General features: G+C 44.1%; 1 long non-coding RNA gene across 2 annotated transcripts; it reads right to left on the bottom strand.

Annotated features, from left to right (window-relative positions):
- Positions 1-4,812: 4,812 nt before the first annotated feature.
- Positions 4,813-18,588, bottom strand: LOC134760568 (uncharacterized). Of its 2 annotated transcripts, none has more exons than XR_010138301.1 (3): positions 18,035-18,588; positions 12,762-12,885; positions 4,813-5,557 (listed from the first exon to the last, which is right to left on the bottom strand). It is a non-coding gene; the product is annotated as an uncharacterized LOC134760568 (long non-coding RNA). The 2 variants fall into 2 exon arrangements; XR_010138300.1 differs by lacking the exon at positions 4,813-5,557 and adding an exon at positions 11,980-12,096 and having other exon boundaries at positions 18,035-18,548.
- Between the last annotated feature and the right edge of the window lie 52 nt (positions 18,589-18,640).

Here is an 18,640-nt window from a genome sequence, read left to right as displayed (position 1 = left end):
CTCCTGACCAAGGACTCAGAACTAAATAAGTCAAAAATACATCCTAAAAGATTATAAAATCTGTAATCACCTGAAACAATAAACATGTGCCACTCCAGCTTCTATAAAATGGGTTTGAGGTACTCTACACAGTGATTACACAGGGAGTCCAATGAACTGTAGAGCACATAGAAGTACCATTGGATCATACACTTGAACTCAAGCCTAATTTGATGGCTATCATGTGGTCAATTATAATCTTGCTGGACTAGTTAGACCTTAGCATGGCTCATATGAGATGATTTAATGATCCAAACATACCTCAAAGATGCCTTTATTTTCTCTTGATCTGTTTCCCTGGAGAGCAAGCAGAGGTATTTAAAACAATTTCCATGAGTCAGTACCTTCAGGGCTTAACGTGCTATTGGTAATGACAGTCCTTCTAGCCAACTGGGTCTAGTATTGAGGAAACAAGATGCACTGGGAGGTGTGGATGCCTGGCACGTGACATGCCCACTGGGGTGGGGCATGCCCTGGGAGGGAAGCCCATGAGTGTGGGTGCCGGGAGGCCATCCAGTATGGCAGGCAGAACTCGGGACTTGGGGTGCAAGGAAGCTGATAATAAACAGTTTTATAGTAAAATGGGAGGCCTCAGAGTCATCTCGTATAACAAGAGGTGGACAGAGGGTAGCAACAGATCAGATATTTAATTAACACCCTTGGCATTCTTGTATACCACAGTCACCATTCAAAATACTTTGGGGTGATCCCAGAGATCCATGATATGTAGTCATTTGCCATTTTGCCAGGACAAGGATCTTAAACACCTGAGGACCTAAGAACGACTTAAGTGAATGGCTGGCATTCCATCTCACCATAACTTTGTGGTTCTTTGTTCATGGTTGGGTATGCAGAAATTTTCCTTCGGTAATTAAAAAAATAAAAATGACCACAATGGTTTTTTCTCTGGAAAAAAGTCAGCTGCTTCTTACTGGTATTAAACTGAAGAGAAATTCAGCCAGAAAATGAAATATAACTGAATGTGAAACTCAGCTGTGCTGGGCTAGAAGGGGTTGACCAGGCCCACTTGCACTTGTCTGTCTGTCTGTCTGTCTCTCTCTCTCTCTGTGTCTCCCTCTGTCACCCAGGCTGGAATGCAATGGTGTGATCACCACAGCCTCTAACTCCTGCCCATCCCAAAGTGCTGGATTACTTGAATGAGCCACTGCCCCTGGCCCCCACTTACACTCTAATAAAAAAAAAAAGACATTGAAGAAGCTGTTTGAATATGACCCCAAAAAGGGTCATCAAAGGAGAGTTAAACTTTAGTGAAAGTTGAAAAGGAGGTTAACATGAGACGCGAGGCTATCCACAAGCAGCAGCGAGCCTTTGATTCTGGAGAACAAGAGGCATCTGCACAAACAACACAGAGATTCAAAAAGGCTTGGAAAAGTGTTGCTCAAGCATGTTATAGGTTGGCTGTAATCAGAAATCAAGCTTGTGGGAGCTGTTGTTGGGAAAGCATGTCAGCAGGTAAGCAGCAACACTGCCCCTCGCTGGATGGGTGGAGCATGGGGAGGGACTTAGTCCTGGAAGTCCTGGAGGGAGTGCTCAGCAGATCATCATCACACCACTGCACTATGCACTGCAGCCTGGGTACAGACCCTGTGTCTTAAAAAAAAAAAAAAAAAAAGTTGGGTTGGGGGAGGACTTTTGGCCCCAGGAGTGAGGCAGAAGCTAGCCGACAGAACCTAAGACAGGGGCCAGAAGTCCAAGCAGACCCCAGAGCAAACTTACTTTGTGTTGTGTTCCCCAGTACCAAGCCAAACATCCCACTCTTTCTTTCTAAAATCAGGATCGCTCCTAAAAATTGTGGCAGGGCTTAGCCTCCAGGTTCAAAGGAAGTTCAAGAGCTCTGAGATATAGAGAAGAGGGCTGGAAAGGCTAGGAACCAGAAAGGGTGTGAGAAAATTTTCCCAATGAGAAGAGCAGGGGCAGACTGCTGCAGGGCTCCTGGATAAGTCAAATGATGTAACAGCTGGTTCTCCTTCTTTGCTGGGGAACCTTTACATAAAGTCCTCAATTTGTGGCTGCCTGGCTTAAGGCTAGGGCAATTTGTACTGTGTCAACTTGAATAAGTTGGGATCTACATTTCCCAGAATCCCATTCCCCATATGGTTTCAAGAGTGAGTTCGCCAAAAGAGGAATTCGCAGGATATTAGACAGAGGTGAAGCAGCAGCCATTACCCTCTGTAGGCTGTAGTGATTAGAAGTGGTTACAGACAGATGCAGAGGTGCCTATGACCACTGGCATCTCTGGTTCCAGGTGTAGGGCCCGTTTTTTTTCTTTTTGCCGTCTTCTGCTCCCAATCTACCTCTTCTTACCAATGCTGATGCTATGGAACAATGGTGTTGTTTGTTTGTTTTGTTTCATTTTGTTTGAGACAGAGTCTGGCTCTGTCCTCCAGACTGGAATGCAATGGTGTGACCTTGCCTCACTGAAACCTCCGCCTCCCAGGTTCAAGCAATTATTGTGCCTCAGCCTCCCAAGTAGCTGGGACTACAGGTGCATGCCACCACGTCCAGGTAATTTTTGTATTTTTAGTGGAGGCTTGATTTCGTCATGTTGGCCAGCCTGGTCTCAAACTCCTGGCCTCAAGTGATCCAACTGCCTTGGTCTCCCAAAGTGCTGGGATTACAGGTGTGAGCCATTGCGCCCAACCCAATGGTGACTCTTGACTCACCACCAGATACTTGACAGTGATGCACAAAGGCAGTAGCTATGCAGAGGGACGGCTTCCCACTGACCTCCCATGAGCTTGTTTTGCCATCCTATTTTGGGGCTAGATGTGCTTAGCTTCTCAGATTGACCAAATAGTAATCTCTTCTCTGATCCCCAACTTTTCTCCTGGACCTTCACTTTCTTGGCTCCCCTTACAAATGTGTAAGATCTCATCCTAGAATACATTTCCTATCCCGTAAGTAGTAGTTCTGCTTCCCTGGATAACCTCTGACTATATACTAGGTAGACTGAAAAATCCAGGCAGGTGCTTACTTACTCTAAGGATTATTTGGTTTCAAGAAACAGAAAGCCAAGATGAACTAATTTAAGCAAAAAAGGGGGCCTTTATTGGCTGATGTTCTCAAACCATGAAAGTGCTGGAGTGACTAGAGCCAGGAATTTAAAAACTGTCAGTCTCTTATCTCTGCCGCTCTTTTCCTGCTAGCTTTATTCTTCCCTCCATGGGGAAAAGCTGATCAGCCCAGCTTGGGTCACGCGTCCACCACGTGGACTAATCACAGGCTAGAGGAATGAGGCATTATAATTGATCCACCGGGGTCACTTGCCCACCTCCATGATTTGGAATTGAGCCTATTATTAGAAAAAAGTGTAGCATGAATGTGGCTGCTGGGAGAACTGTAAGCCAGGAAACTACCTCCAGTTACATCTACTACACTACATTTAGTAAAATTAAACTGGGCAATTTTGAGCATAACCAAAGCCCTTTCTAGCTAACGCATTTAAAGACATATCTAGTAGTTGGAGGACACAAATAAGTTGCATAGGCCCTTCATAGAATCTGATATTACAGGCTGGGCATTGTGGCTCACACCTGCAATCCCAGCACTTTGGGAGGCTGAGACGGGTGGATCATCTGAGGTCAGGAGTTCGAGACCAGCCTGGCCAACATGGTGAAGCCCCATCTCCACTAATAATACAAAAATTAGCCAGGTGTGGTGGCGCATGCCTGTAATTGCAGCTACTTGGGAGGCTGAGGCAGGAGAATCACTTGAACCCGGGAGGCGAAGGTTGCAGTGAGCCGAGATTGCGCCACTACACTTGTCTGAGCAAGAAGGGCAAAACTCTGTCTCAAAAAAAAAAAAAAAAAAGAATCTGATATTATACTAAAATGTGTTGAGAGTTTTTTTTTTTTTTTTTTTTGAGATGGAGTCGTGCTCTGTCCCCCAGGCTGGAGTGCAGTGGTACAATCTCGGCTCACTGCAAGCTCCACTTCCCGGGTTCATACCATTCTCCTGCTTCAGCCTCCTGAGTAGCTGGGACTACAGGCGCCCGCCACCACGCCCGGTTAACTTTTTGAATTTTTAGTAGAAACGGGGTTTCACCGTGTTAGCCAGGATGGTCTCGATCTCCTGACCTCGTGATCCGCCCGCCTTGGCCTCCCAAAGTGCTGGGATTACAGGCATGAGCCACTGTGCCCAGCTTGAGAGCTCTTTGTACTTTACTGGAAACCTTACAAACATCAGGTTATTGAGGATCTTTAGATGGAGCTCCAAAATGTGTCTCACTAGAGGCTTGCTAAGATGGGCAGAAGACATTCTGACAGTGAAAGAAGGGTGAGAAGAACAATATAAGTTTTTTTTTTTAGGTGGAGTCTTGCTCTGTTGCCCAGGCTGGAGTGTAGAGGCACAATCTTGGTCACAGCAACCTCCGCTGCCCAGGTTCAAGTGATTCTCCTGCCTCAGCCTCCCAAGTAGCTGGGATTACAGGCATGCACCACTACATCCAGCTATTTTTTTTTTTTTTTTTTTTTTAGTAGATATAAGGTTTCACCTTATTGGCCAGGCTGGTCTCAAACTCCTGGCCTCATGTGATCTGCCAGCCTTGGCCTCCCAGAGTGCTGGGATTGCAGGTGTGAGCCACTGTGCCTAGCCAAGACGATATAAGTCTTAATTAGGAAGCAAAGGAAGTGAAAGATGGAGAAGATTACATCTTTACTACATTGAGTCTCTCTATCCATAAACATATTTAATAATGTCTCCATTTGTTTAAGAATTATTTTATGTCCTTAAATAAAGGCTATAAGTTTTCTCCATGAATGTTTTGGCCATATTTTATTAGACTTATTCTTAGATGCTTTATAGATTTTGGTACTATTATAAATGGTATTTAAAAAATTATTCTAATTGTTTGCTATTAATATACAAGAAAGTATTTCCCCCTCCAGTGCCGCAGGCATTTTATATCCAGAAACTTTAGTGAACTTTCTCATTAGTTCTAAGAATTTATCTGGAGAGGCTCTTGAATTTTCTCTATATTGTCTCCTAATTTTTCACATTAAAGTTAATTTTTGTGAAAAATCCAAATTAAGTAATGTAAGCCTAGGACTGTAATATCCTATATTAATGTTTAATGCCTTAACAACTAACAAAATTTATTTAGCTCTTACTGGAAATCATATTGGTCTATGGAAGTGCTTTGCAACGTGTGTTCCATCAGCCAGGAGAAAGTTTTCATACTTCACACTACATTCTTTTCACAAAGGCCCTGAGAAGTCCTGCAAAGAAACTTCTCAAAATTGGGTATGGAACCCCCTTCCAAACAATACTTTCCATCCTTCTGAAGAACTACTTTTTATAAAGAACACACTTTGGGAAATGACGGTCTAATGAAACGAGTCATGAAAACTGGGTAACCCCAGGATTTTCTCAAGAATCTACTCTCTCATTCACAATGTTCTACGGAAGCTAAGCCGGGTGGAATAAGGCTCTATTTGGCTTTTTTCTTTTTCTATTCTTCAGTCTGTAACAATAACTCCCTGTGGGTTAATGCTGGCATCTGAAAGAAAGAAAAATATGCACATTAAATCTCATGAGGCTACCCAGTATGTCTGTTCCTCAGGAAAGGGTCACAGCTGGTCACAGTGGGAGATTGTCCTCGGAATTCCCATCAGTATCTTTTAACTGATGTTGAGATCACATTTTTTTTGTTTATTTCCCTTCCTGCTAAACCCCAGGCCATCAGCTCTCATGCCGTGTGTTTTTCCTTACATTATACAGAACCACAAGTGTTTATCAAAAGCTGTCCTTTCTGTGTTCTGCATTATGTACAAAGGCTAAAAATTTGACAGAGTACAACTAAATAAATGGAAATATAAAAGCTCCACAAATAGGAACATATTTTATTGGGGGAAAAAAGCTGTGATTATGTAAGTTTTCCTTGGATTGCTATTTCTGATCAGGGTGCTTATTACATTATCTGAAAGGACAATAATGAGTGCCTACCTTAGTGGGTCTCACATCAAACTTACTTGAGGACCTCTGAAAAAATACAGGTTTTTCCCCAACTGGGACCCTCTGAATTAGAATCTCCAGTGACGAGCTTAAGCACTTGTATTTTTAAATGTTCTGGACTTCATTCTCTGGCATTTATTATGTGGCCTTTCTTTTTAAATAAATCATCTTTCAAAATGGTCTTGCCTACATTTTTTTTCCTGACTTCGATTTAAAATAACAATAAAGAATACTTTTAAGGCCAGGCGCGGTGGCTCAAGCCTGTAATCCCAGCACTTTGGGAGGCTGAGGCGGGCAGATCACAAGGTCAGGAGATCGAGACCATCCTGGCTAACACGGTGAAACCCCGTCTCTATTAAAAATACAAAAAATTAGCCGGGCGTGATGGCGGGCACCTGTAGTCCCAGCTACTCCGGAGGCTGAGGCAGGAAAATGGCGTGAACCCGGGAGGCAGAGCTTGCAGTGAGCCAAGATCGTGCCACTGCACTCCAGCCTGGGCGACAGAGCAAGACTCCATCTCAAAAAAAAAAAAAAAAAAAGAGAACATTTTTAAGTAAAAAAAAATAAATTCCAGCCAGAAGCGACAGCTCATTCCTGTAATCCCAGCACTTTAGGAGGCCAAGGCAAGAGGATAGCTTGAGCCTAGGATTTCAAGACTTGCCTGGGCAACAGAGGGAGACTATGTCTCGACCGAAAAAAAAAAAAAAATGCCCAGTGTGATAGCTCATGCCTGTAGTCCCAGCTACTCAGGAGGCTGAGGTGGGAGAATCACTTGCACCCAGGAGGTTGAGGCTGCAGTGAGCCGTGAATGCACCACTGCACTCCAGCCTGGGTGACAGAGTGAGACCCTGTCTCAAAACAAAGCAAAACAGAACAACCTTCCAAACACAAACAAATGATGTTTTTTCCATGTCTGGCTCTGATCCTTGTTCATATAGAGAAATTCTGGAATTCTGAATTTGTCACTTAGCATTTTATTTTTTTAAATTTCCGTGCTACCATATAGTAATAGTAATTGTCATTTTTAGCAATTGCATGATATTCCAACATGTATTTATTTGTATCATAACTTAGCTAACCATTCCTTTACTATCAGACCTTTAAGCTATTTCTCTATTTTTAGTTGCCCTAAGGAGCTTGATATGTATGGATTTTGCTTTTGTTTTGAACCAATTCCCTTGGGATAATTTTCTGGAAGTCTAGTTATTGGGTCAGAGGATATGAACGTTTTTTATGTCTCTTGTTAATGATTACTAAATTGCTTCCCAAAAGGTTGAACAAATTCACAAAGCCATGCCCCAACTCCATGGCATAATTGCTGAGGTTTTCAGAGAGGGGCAGACAATACTAGAAGTCTGTTGGGTTTTCCCATGACAAATCAATAAATGACACTAAATATGCAAGTCCTATTACCTTACCTAAGAAGAAAGGCAAGAAGCCTAGTAATAACAACAGTATTATGGCACTGCTCGACCATCTCACCCTCTATGGGCCAGCACTTTCCTTGCATTCTTTCTATCATATAATTCTAATATATATTCTATAATTCTCAATACCCTAGGAAGTTAGATCTTGCTGCTTCTCAGTTCACAGATGAGACAAGGATGGGAAGAGACGTTTAATGCCTTGCCCAAGGGTTATACAGTGAGTTAGTATTGTAATGTGGATTTGAACCCTGTATTGTTGGGCTTTAAAATTTTATTATTTCATCTTTTTCAAAAACTTTAAAAAATTTTTTTTTTGTTTTCTTTTTTCTTTCTTTGCTGCTTGAATCAGAATGAACCCTGTGTTTTACAACTGTTGCTATGCTATCAGGTTGGTGCAAAAGTGATTGTGAGTTTTGCCATTACAGTTTACTTTTTTTTTTTTTTTGAGACAAAGTCTTGCTCTGTTACCCAGGCTGGAGTGCAGTGGCACCATCTCGGCTCACTGCAACCTCCGCCTCCCAGGCTCAAGCAATTCTCCTGCTTCAGCCTCCCTAGTAGCTGGGATTACAGAAATGCGCCACCACGCCTGACTAATTTTTGTATTTTCAGTAGAGATGGGGTTTCACCATGTTGGCCAGACTGGTCTCGAACTCCTGACCTCAAGTGATCCACCCACCTTGGCATCCCAAAGTGCTGGGATGTGAGCCACCATGCCCTGCCTTACAGTTCACTTTTAATGGCAAAACCCGCAATTACTTTTGCACCAACCTAATAAATTTCACACCATTGATTCCTAAAGCAGTCCCAAAATCTCACCAGCTAGGTGCCTCCTAATTCACAAATTGGCTGTAAAATGGAATATGACACAATAGATGCAGTAGGTTAAGGATATCCACAATGTCCTGCTGCTTCTCCCATCAAGAGGTGGTCTATTGACCCTCCCCTTAAGTCTGGGCTGGCCTGTGACTTTTTTTGACCAATAGAATGCAGCAGCATCACTACATCACACCCAGACTTAGGTCTGACAGCTTCAGTGTTCACCCTCTTGGAGCCCCAAGCCACTATGTAAAGAGGACCAGTCTTTCTAGAGAGACCACAGAAGAACTGTGTGGCCAGCCCAGCTTTTTCAGCCATCACTGCTGAGGCTCTAGACATGACTGTCACCATCTTGGATCCTCTATCCTCAGTTAAGTCACCCAGTTGGCAACATGTGGAACAGAAACAAACCATCCCTGATGAGCTAAAAATCAGCTGTTGTTTTAAATGCTGTTAAATATTGAGGTGCTCTGTTATGCAACAAAAATAACTGAAGCAATAGGGTTTATTTTGGTGAAAACCAAATGCAGAAAGAGTATCAGCAATATGTCCAGTCTTCCCTAACCCTAACACAAGCAGAATAAAACTCGTTGACATTTACCACCTCTCATGCCACCTAGCACTTAACCTCTATCATGACACTGACTCTGCTGCACGCAGCCTTAACTTACGTACATCTCTCCCTTCCCTACCAGATTAGGTGTAAATTACCTTGGTAACCACAGCCTTTTACACAAGGCCTGGCACAAAAGAGTTGCTTAATACATATTTGTTGAATGAACTTTGACTTGCTCTTGATTGATTGATGAAAGCACTTGAAATGGAATAATAGCTTTTATTTATTGAGCTCAGCATTGTGCAAAGTATTTTACATAGATGATTTCATTTAATCTTCACAATGATCCCATGAAATAGGTCCTATGATTATCTTCGTTTTATAGATGAGGAAACTAGGAGGCTAGGTAACTTACTTGAGGTGACACTGCTAGGGGCCAGCACAGATTCAAACGCCACTTTGCAAAGAGAAAATATTTTATTATAAAACATTTCAATCACACAAATAACTATAGAGATGAATGTAACACACACCAGTGTACTTCTGCTTCCCCAAAGCCTTAACCTCTTATATTTGCCTCAAGTCTTTACAATGCTGTTAAATACATAAAATATTACAGATTCAGCTTAAGTCCCTTGTGTACTTGCCATTAGGAGGGTACACAGTGAACTTCAACTGATCTATATCCTTCTCTTCCTCCTTTATCCTTGATCCCAAGATAACCATCAACCTGAATCTGGTGTCACTCATGACAGGCAACTCAGGCCTGTTTTTGTTTTTTCAGCATATGCATGCATTCACAGGCAATGTTTTGTGGGTTTTAAAAAACTACATAAAAGGAATCATATTGTTTACACCCTTCCATGCCAGAAATGGCTTTTTCTCAGTCAATAAATACATTTTTGAGATTCATCTATGTTAATATATGTAGCTTTGTGATGCTATATAATATTTCACTGTAGAACTACACCATAATTTATTTAGTCATTCACCTGTTGAGGGAAATTGTTTCCAAAAAGAATTTTTTTTGTTGCTATTACAAACAATGTCTCAATGTACATTTGTATACATGTCTCCCTAAGCAGATCAGTAACAGTTTCCACCTAGGAGTCCAGTTGCTGGATTACAGTTTACATACATCTTTAACTTTACTAGATTTTTTTCCAAATGTTGTGCAAAGTGGTTGTACTGATTAATATTCCCAGAGCCCAGTTTCTTAAACATTATGCAATTGTCTTCTTTTTTTTAGACAAGGTCTCACTCTGTTGCCCTGGCTGGAATGCAGTGGTGCAGTCATAGATTACTGCAGCTTTGATCTCCCAGCCTCAAGTGATTCTCCCGCTTCCGCCTCCCAAGTAGCTGGGACTACAGGTGCATGCCATTATGCCCAACTAATTTGTTTTATTTTTATTTTTAGTACAGATGAGGTTTCGCTATATTGCCCAGGCTGGTCTTGAACTCCTGAGTTCAAGCAATCCTCCCAAAGCACCAGGATTATAGGCATGAGATACCGCACCCAACCGTAAGCAAAAATCTGGATATCAGTTCTAGGGTTATAACCAAACAAGTGTTTTTAAAGTATCTGTGCTGGGCAAGGCAATACTTTAGGCATTTGCAGCAATTAAGTGAATGAAGCCATTGCAGTGTGTGCACAAAACCCTAAGAGGTCTGGTTGGTTGTGTCATGGTAGATAGCACTAGCTCTGTTAGGACTCATCCCCAACTACAAAAGTGTCTCAGAGGGTCATGCAGGTCAAGCCCTGCACATGGGCATCCAGTCCAAGGGCAAGTAGGGGCTGAAATCCAGGCTGGGCTTCTGCACTCTACTCACCACGAAGCCTCACACAGGGCTGTGCCTGTCTAGGGAATGGAACACCTATTGCCTAATTTGCATAATGCCACTGAATAGGCTCATGGCAGTCCTGGGTAGAATGCATTCATCTGTGGGAAAGTGGTGTACCTGATCAAATGGGAGACAGAGATTACTAAGAAATTTGCTAGGTTTTAGAATAGGTAAAGCCAGAAAATGGTTCCAGAGAAATAGGAGGGGGTGTGTGTGGAGGTTGGTGGCAATGGAAAATTTGGGTGCAGTGTCCAAGCTCTCATATTGCTATGTACTCTGCCCCATCACTCCTAGGAGTGGGTCACCTTGGCCAAATGTCTCATCCCCAGGGAAGCTCCTGTCTCCCTGAAGTTCGGCGAGACTTCTGGGTCTTGCTGTTTCAGACCATCTCAGCTGCAACTGTGTGCCTAAGGGTATGAAAACTAACAAAATAAATATGGTACATGAGATTGCAAACCTCACCCAGAAAGAGTTCACTGCAGTCTCCCTATAGATTCAGGCAATTCAAACGCCCATACACAGGCATCCAGCATGGTTGGGTGGCATCCAGGAGGATCTTAATAGTTGGACCAGAAGATATCTCCCATGGAATCAAATGAGGTAGGTAACAGTGTTTGATGATTTAATTGCTTCTCTACATGCATGAACCTTGCTGTAGTTAAAGGACCTAAATTGGCTGTGGATAGAACCTCACCCTACCTGAAGGAGTCTGCAGAGTTTCTTAGGCTTCATTTCTAAACTAAATTCCAATTGGAAGAAGCTGGGAAGAATGGAGGGGGCTCTGGGAAGCTGGGAAATATGGCCAACCATATTCCTGACAGCCACCCATTAAACAGAACCAGAATCAGGATCTTAAATAACTAGCTAAAAAATTCCCAAGTAGTATGTGGTGGTGATGGTGCCTGGGTAGCAGGCCCCTTCATCACAGCCCCCTGGATGGGGCTCCTCCCCTGGGAAGCCAGGGCACCTGAGGTTCAGAGGGGAGTCAGGGGACAGCCCTCTTTTATCATGTTCTGACTGGCATCACATTCCCTTTTACCAACTGCTGTCCATGGTTCAAGAAAGAAGGGCACTGTGTTAATTTCCTAGGGCCTCTGTAACAAAATACTGCAAACTGAGTGGCTTAAGACAGCAGAAATTTATTGTATCACAGTTCTAGTGGGAAGAAGTCCAAATCAAGGTGTCAGCGGGGCCATGCTCCCTCTCTGAAACCTGCAGGGGAATCCTTCTTCGCCTCTTCCTTACTTCTGGTGGTTTGCTGGCGATCTGGCATTCTTTGGCTTATAGATACATTAATCCAATTTTCTGTCTTCACATGGTGCTGTCTCTGTGTCTCCCTGCCTTCACATGGTTGTCTTTTTTTTTTTTTTGAGATGGCGTCTCGCTCTGTTGCCCAGACTGGAGTACGGTGGTGCGATCTCGGCTGACTGCAACCTCCGCCTCCTGGGTTCACACCATTCTTTTGCCTCAGCCTTCCGAGTAGCTGGGACTACAGGCGCCCACCACCATGCCCAGCTAATTTTTTTGTATTTTTAGTAAACACAGGGTTTCACCATGTTAGCCAGGATGGTCTCGATCTCCTGACCTCACGATCCGCCCACCTTGGCCTCCCAAAGTATTGGGATTACAGGCGTGAGCCACTGCGCCCGACCAAAACATCATTTGCCCAGGCTGGAGTGTGGTGGCACCATCATAGCTCACTGCAGCCTCAACCTTTCATGCTCAAGTGATCCTCCCACCTCAGCCTTCCAAGTAGTTGGGACCACAGGCACATGCCACCATGCTGCGCTAATTTTTTGTATTTTTAGTAGAGACAGGGTTTCACTGTGTTAGCCAGGATGGTCTTGATCTCCTGACCTTGTGATCCACCCGCCTCGGCCTCCCAAAGTGCTTGGATTACAGGTGTGAGCCACCGCGCCCGGCCTGGTTGTCTTCTTATAAAGACGCCAGTCACACCAGAGTAGGGGTCTAATCTATCCCAGGATGACCTCAGCTTAACTAATTACATTTGCAATAACCCTGTACCCACATAAGGTCACATTCTGAGGTACTGCGGGTTAGGGTTTCAACATTCTTTTTGAAGGGACCTAATTCCACCCATAACAGACCTGTTTCTGTATAAACTGCTCCCTTGGTCTCTGGATTTGCCTCCAGTGGCAGTTGGTTAATCCATGGGTTCCAAGTCAGATTGCTTGGGTGAAAATCTTGCCATTGCTGTTGTGTGACTAAGGTCTGTGAAACAGAAATACAGTGATACAGATTGCTGTGATACAGAAATAAATACAGATAACAAGAGTATCTAGTATTTGAGGTTGATGGAGGATTAGGATAAAGGACTCTGCATGGTGCTGGGCATTAAGCGTTCATTAAGCCTTAGTTACTTAAGTGCCATTAGTATTGTTATTCCCCAGCTCTTTCCATTGACTTCTCTAGGAGTGGGTTATTTATTCTTCTCTGCAGACACACATGGTCTTGGGGCATAACCAAATGCGTCTCCATTTTAAGAGAACTGGGAGTGGGGTGGAGTGTAGGAGGGCTCCTTCAGTGTATACATATAAAGGAGACAGTTCATATTTATTAGCACTAAAAAAGTTCTTCCTGTAGATGCTTCCAATAGAAAAGTAGGGCATTTCTCAAACATGTGCCCCTGAAATTGGAGGGACTGCCAAGAGAAGAAAACCAACTGACTAATTTTTTTTTTTGAGACAGTCTTGTTATGTTGCCCAGGCTGGAGTGCAGTGGTGTGATCATAGCTCACTGCAAACTTGAACTCCTGGGCTCAAGACATCCCTCCACCTCAGTCTCTGGAGTAGTTAAGACTACAGGAGTGCGCCACCACATCCAGCAAATTTTTTTTATTTTTTTTAGACAGGGTCTCACTCTGTTGCCCAGGCTGCTATGCAGTGGCACAATCACAGTTCACTGCAGCTCAACCTCCTGGAGTCAGGCAGATCCTCCTGCCTCAGCCTCCTGAGTAGCTGGGACTACAGGTGAGTGCCACCATGCCCAGCTAATGTTTTTTATTTTTTGTAAGAGACAGGGTCTTCTTATGTTGCCTAAGCTGGTATTGAACTCCTAGGCTCAAGCACTCCTCCTGCATCAGCCTCCCAAAGTGTTGGGATTACAGGTGTGAACCACTGCACCTGGCCATATATCGAGCTAATTTCTAAAATTTTCTTGTAGAGATACAGTCTTGCTACATTGCTCATGCTGCTCTTGAACTCCTAGCCTCAAGCGATCTTCCTGCCTTGCCTCTCAAAGCTCTGGGATTATATAGGTATGAGCCACTGCACCCGGCTCATTAACTAGCTAACTGTTTTTTTGTTTTTGTTTTTTCTTTTTTTGAGACAGAGTCTCACTTTGTTGCCTGGGCTACAGTGCAGTGGTACGATGATAGCTCATTACAGCCTCAACCTGCTGGGCTCAAGCAATCCTCCCGCCTCAGCTCCACAAGTAGCAAGGACTAAAGGCAAGTACCAGCCTGTTTAGCTAATTTTTAAAATTTTTGTAGAGATGGGGTTTTGCCATTTTGTCCAGGCTGGTCTTGAACTCCTGGGCTCAAGCGATCCTTCTGCCTTGGCCTCTCAAAGTGCTGGGATTACATGCATGAGAATTAACTACCTTTTAAAAAGAGACTCACAAGGTGACATTTACCTTGATGGATTTTCCCATGGTCCTGTGTCAAGCCCTCACTAAGCTTTAAAACAGGTTCAGAAACTTCACCATGTTCAAGTCCCAGAACTGAAAGCTGACTCATACTAAAAATATTCACATGATGTACAAGATACAGAAAATGAGAGAGGGTAGGTAATGTAATTTATAATGATAAAAATGTCATTGGTGGACCAGTGCCTTTCATTGGTCCGATCATGGCTTCTCTTCTTAGTGAAAATGATCAGAAGGCTGCTGGGTGGGTACAGAGTCAGAGTGAGGGGCTTGGGTCATAGAATTTAAATGAATAATAGCACTGGGTTCAGATCTGACTGGTTTGACTTCTCAGAGAGCCCAGCTTCTTGATTAAATGAGATTGGATACCTTCTTCGTTTCACGGACACTTACTACTTCTTCTATTTTTATTTTTATTTTTTTGGTCTCCTTTGAATACTTTTATTTTTTACCTTCTTATTCTGACTGACATACTCCTTTCTGGATAAAATGTTCTGCTCTATTCACCAGATTCTAATTTTTTGTTGTTGTTGTTAAGGTCAGGATTAGAGTCTGATAGAAATGATCCATAACTAATCTGTACCGAAAAAATGCCATATTTATAAGACCATGCAAATGATTTCAGGGTGTTGTGGACATCCTTGATGTCCCAGGTTAAATTCCTATGCATCCTAGGTTAAAATTCCTGCCTTAAGCAGACCTTGCCCATTTTTGAGCTGACAAAGCTGAAGCCTAACAACCTTATCTTATTTTCCTCATGGCCAAGTTCTTAGGATCACCTTCCATCCTCACCTCTCTTCTCATTCCTCTACCTTCTAATCTTATATTAGGGCCACCGTGGTGACCTTGGAACTGCTCAGACCTTGTGGATACTTCCTCAGCCACAGGTACTGGGTTGAGGTCTAATGGTGATTGCAGTCAATCCTATTTTCTCACCTTTCCCCCTTTGACTTGTATCTTGCACTTTCTCTAGTATTCCAGTTAACACACTCCTCTTCTCTTCCCTCATTCCTTTTTTCTGGCAGGCTGTGCCCATGTCCCCTTGCATTGGGTATGACTGACATATTTCTCTCATTCACCCCTGGTCTTTGTCCTTCTTTCTCATAACCATATTCATAGCCCCATCTCCCTGTTTTACTCCTTCCATCTCCCTGTTTTTCTTTCCTACCAATGCTTCCAGGGCTTACATCCCTGGACATCATTTTCTCAGTTTCTTTCTATTCCTACCTCCACTACTGCTAAGCATTGCCTTTTTTTTTTTTTTTTTTTCCCGAGATGGAATCTTGCTCTGTCACCCAGGCTGGAGTGCAGTGATGCGATCTCTGCTCACTGCAACCTCTGACCCCCGGGTTGAAGTGATTCTCCTGCCTCAGCCTCCCGAGTAGCTGGGATTACAGGTGCACAACACGCCCGGCTAACTTTTGTATTTTTAGTAGAGACAGGATTTCACCATGTTGGCCAGGCTAGTCTTGAACTCCTGACCTCATGATCCACCGGCCTCAGCCTCCCAAAGTGCTGGGATTATAGGTGTGAGCCACCGTGCCCGGCCTAGCATTGTCTTTCTTTAATATATCTTTTTAAACATGATTTTCAAACCATATTTGTATTTCCCATTCAGACCATTCCTCTGAGCTCCAGACTTGCATATCCAACCTAATTACTATTTACACTTCGATGTCACAAAAACAATGGGTCAAAAATGAAACCAACACTTCTCTGCCCCCAGCTTTCTCCTTCTCAGGCAATTGCACCCCAGTTCACATTGTAACTCAAGCCAGAAGAATCATCATTCATTGTTCTTTTTTCTTTACCACCACCAACATGAGTAAGTCTGCTCCTCTTTCAAAATATATCTTAAGTCCAAAGCAGTGTCTTCATCCCCAGAGCCATAATCCTTAGCTCAAACTAGCATCATTTCTTACCTGAACCACGTCCAGCATCCTCTTTCACTACTCTCCCTGATTCGACACTGATCTCTCTCTAATCTGTTCTTCCCACAGCAGCTACAGCTTGCTTTTAAAAACAGAAATTATGTCACTCTCTACTTAACCCTCTTTAATAGCTTCCTATTCATTCACGAAACACATTTTTACTGAACACCCTCTATGTACCAGGCCCTCAAAAATCCCTGCCCTCATGAAATAAATGAAGTCTAGACAGGGGTAAGGGTTATGAAGGAAAGAAGGGGTGAGGGATGGGGAGTGTGTGTGTGTGTGTGTGTACAATTTGTGTGTGTGTGTGTGTGTACAATTTAAAACAGAGAGTCCAGGCCAGGCGTGGTGACTCACGTCTGTAGTCCCAGCACTTTGGGAGGCCGAGGCGGATGGATCACCTAAGGTTAGGAGTGTGAGACCAGCCTGATCAACATGGTGAAACCCTGTCTCTACTAAAAATACAAAAAAATTTAACTGGGCATGGTGCCACATGCCGGTAGTGGGACTACTCTGGTGGCTGAGGGAGGAGAATCGCTTGAACCTGGTAGGTGGAGGTTGCAATGAGCTGAGATTGCACCACTGCACTCCAGCTTGGGTGACAGAGACTTCTCAAAAAATAAAAAATAAAATAAAACAGAGTCCAGGGAAGACTTCACTGAGTCTGAGTAGGTGACCTTTGAGCAAAGGACTTGAAAGAGGTGAAGACAGTGAGCTTTGCAGAATATTCCATGTGGAGGGAGGCCCTGAGGCAGAGTCATGACTGGCTTTGGGACTGAGCAGAATAGAATAAAATCCAAACTTCACTATTTACTATGGCAAATACTAAGTATTTACTAAGGCAGCCCAGGCCCCTATTCCCCCAAAAAACAAAGAAAAGAAACGATCCTCTTTATCTCCTTTCCTGACACCCCCTCCCTCAATACATACCATCCACACTGGTCTTCCAGTTTACCAGAAGTTGTTTCCTGCTTTTTCCTATGTCGTGCATCTGCTAGGAATACTCCTCCAACCCTTATGCCCGTATACAATTTGCAAGGCTGGTTCCTTCTCATCCAATAGGTCTCAGTTTAAATTACACTTTAGGCCTTTTCTGACCACAGGACCTAAAACATTTGGGCTCTTTTTGGCCGGGCGCGGTGGCTCACGCCTGTAATCCCAGCACTTTGGAAGGCCGAGGCAGACGGATCACGAGGTCAGGAGATCGAGACCATCCTAGCTAACACGGTGAAACCCGTCTCTATTAAAAATAGAAAAACTTAGCCGGGCGTGGTGGCGGGCGCCTGTAGTCCCAGCTACTCGGGAGGCTGAGGCAGGAGAATGGCGTGAACCTGGGAGGCAGAGCTTGCAGTCAGCCGAGATCGTGCCACTGCACTCCAGCCTGGGCGACAGAGCAAGACTCCGTCTCAAAAAAAAAAAAACAAAAAACAGGGCTCTTTTTCTTTCTTTCCTATGTCAGTTTCCTATTTGTTTCCTTCCTGACATCTATCACACCATGCAATTGGGATTCATATATATATGAATTTGACTTAAATCTCATTAGGTATAGTAAATGGCATCTGTCATTTAAACTTGCATTTGATCACTAGTGAAGATTAAGCATTTTCCCAAGTAATTGTTAGTTCTTAGCATGATTTACTTTCTATATTTTGGCCAAACAAATGTTCATTTAAAGTCACTTTGTTTTAAGGATGAGAGCAAGGCTGGACAGCCAAAATCCTACCCTCTCCATTTATTTTGGAGGAATTTATTTTCCCAAGTTCCTGGCAGAGAGAGTGACTCACCGTGACTATCTCTGCAAAAATCATTCCAAAACCCACACCAATTCAGAGAAAAGCGCTTCATTTCGATAACATCGACTTGTGAAAACGAGCAAGAAAGTTGCATTTGAGTGGTACCAGGTTTCACCATTATGCAGTTATCGAGCAATTATTAATGGCCAACCCAATTACACGCTACAAGGAAATGACGGTCACAGGGAAGCTCAAAGCCCCGAAGCGAGGGAAGCCCTGCTCCGCACCGGGCCCGTCTGCCTTTTCCAGGGCGCTCTCCGTCCCGAGGCAGGAGATGGCCTGGTTGACCCTTCGAGTCAAGGCGGCAAAACCGGTGCTGGGCTTGAGGGACACGGCATCAACGTTTCTCCGGGTGCTGTACCGTCCCGCCGGCCCCTCTCCCGGGCACCGGAGAGATGACGGCTCCTCTCGCGAGAGCGCGAGCAAGACCCGGCTCCGGGAGGCGGCGGGATGTCAGCTCAGCGCTTTAGACCGCGCCCCCTCTGGCGCAGCTGGGAGAGGCGCGGCGGAGGCACTGCCGGGAGCGGCCAGCGGCGCGCACGCGCAGGTGAGCGGGGCGGGCTCGGGAGCGCGGGGGCACGAGGGCGAGGGGCGGGG

This window comes from Pongo abelii, chromosome 19 (genome assembly GCF_028885655.2).
Source record: "Pongo abelii isolate AG06213 chromosome 19, NHGRI_mPonAbe1-v2.0_pri, whole genome shotgun sequence".
Lineage (NCBI taxonomy): Eukaryota > Metazoa > Chordata > Mammalia > Primates > Hominidae > Pongo > Pongo abelii.
This window is presented reverse-complemented; position numbering and strand designations above follow the sequence as displayed.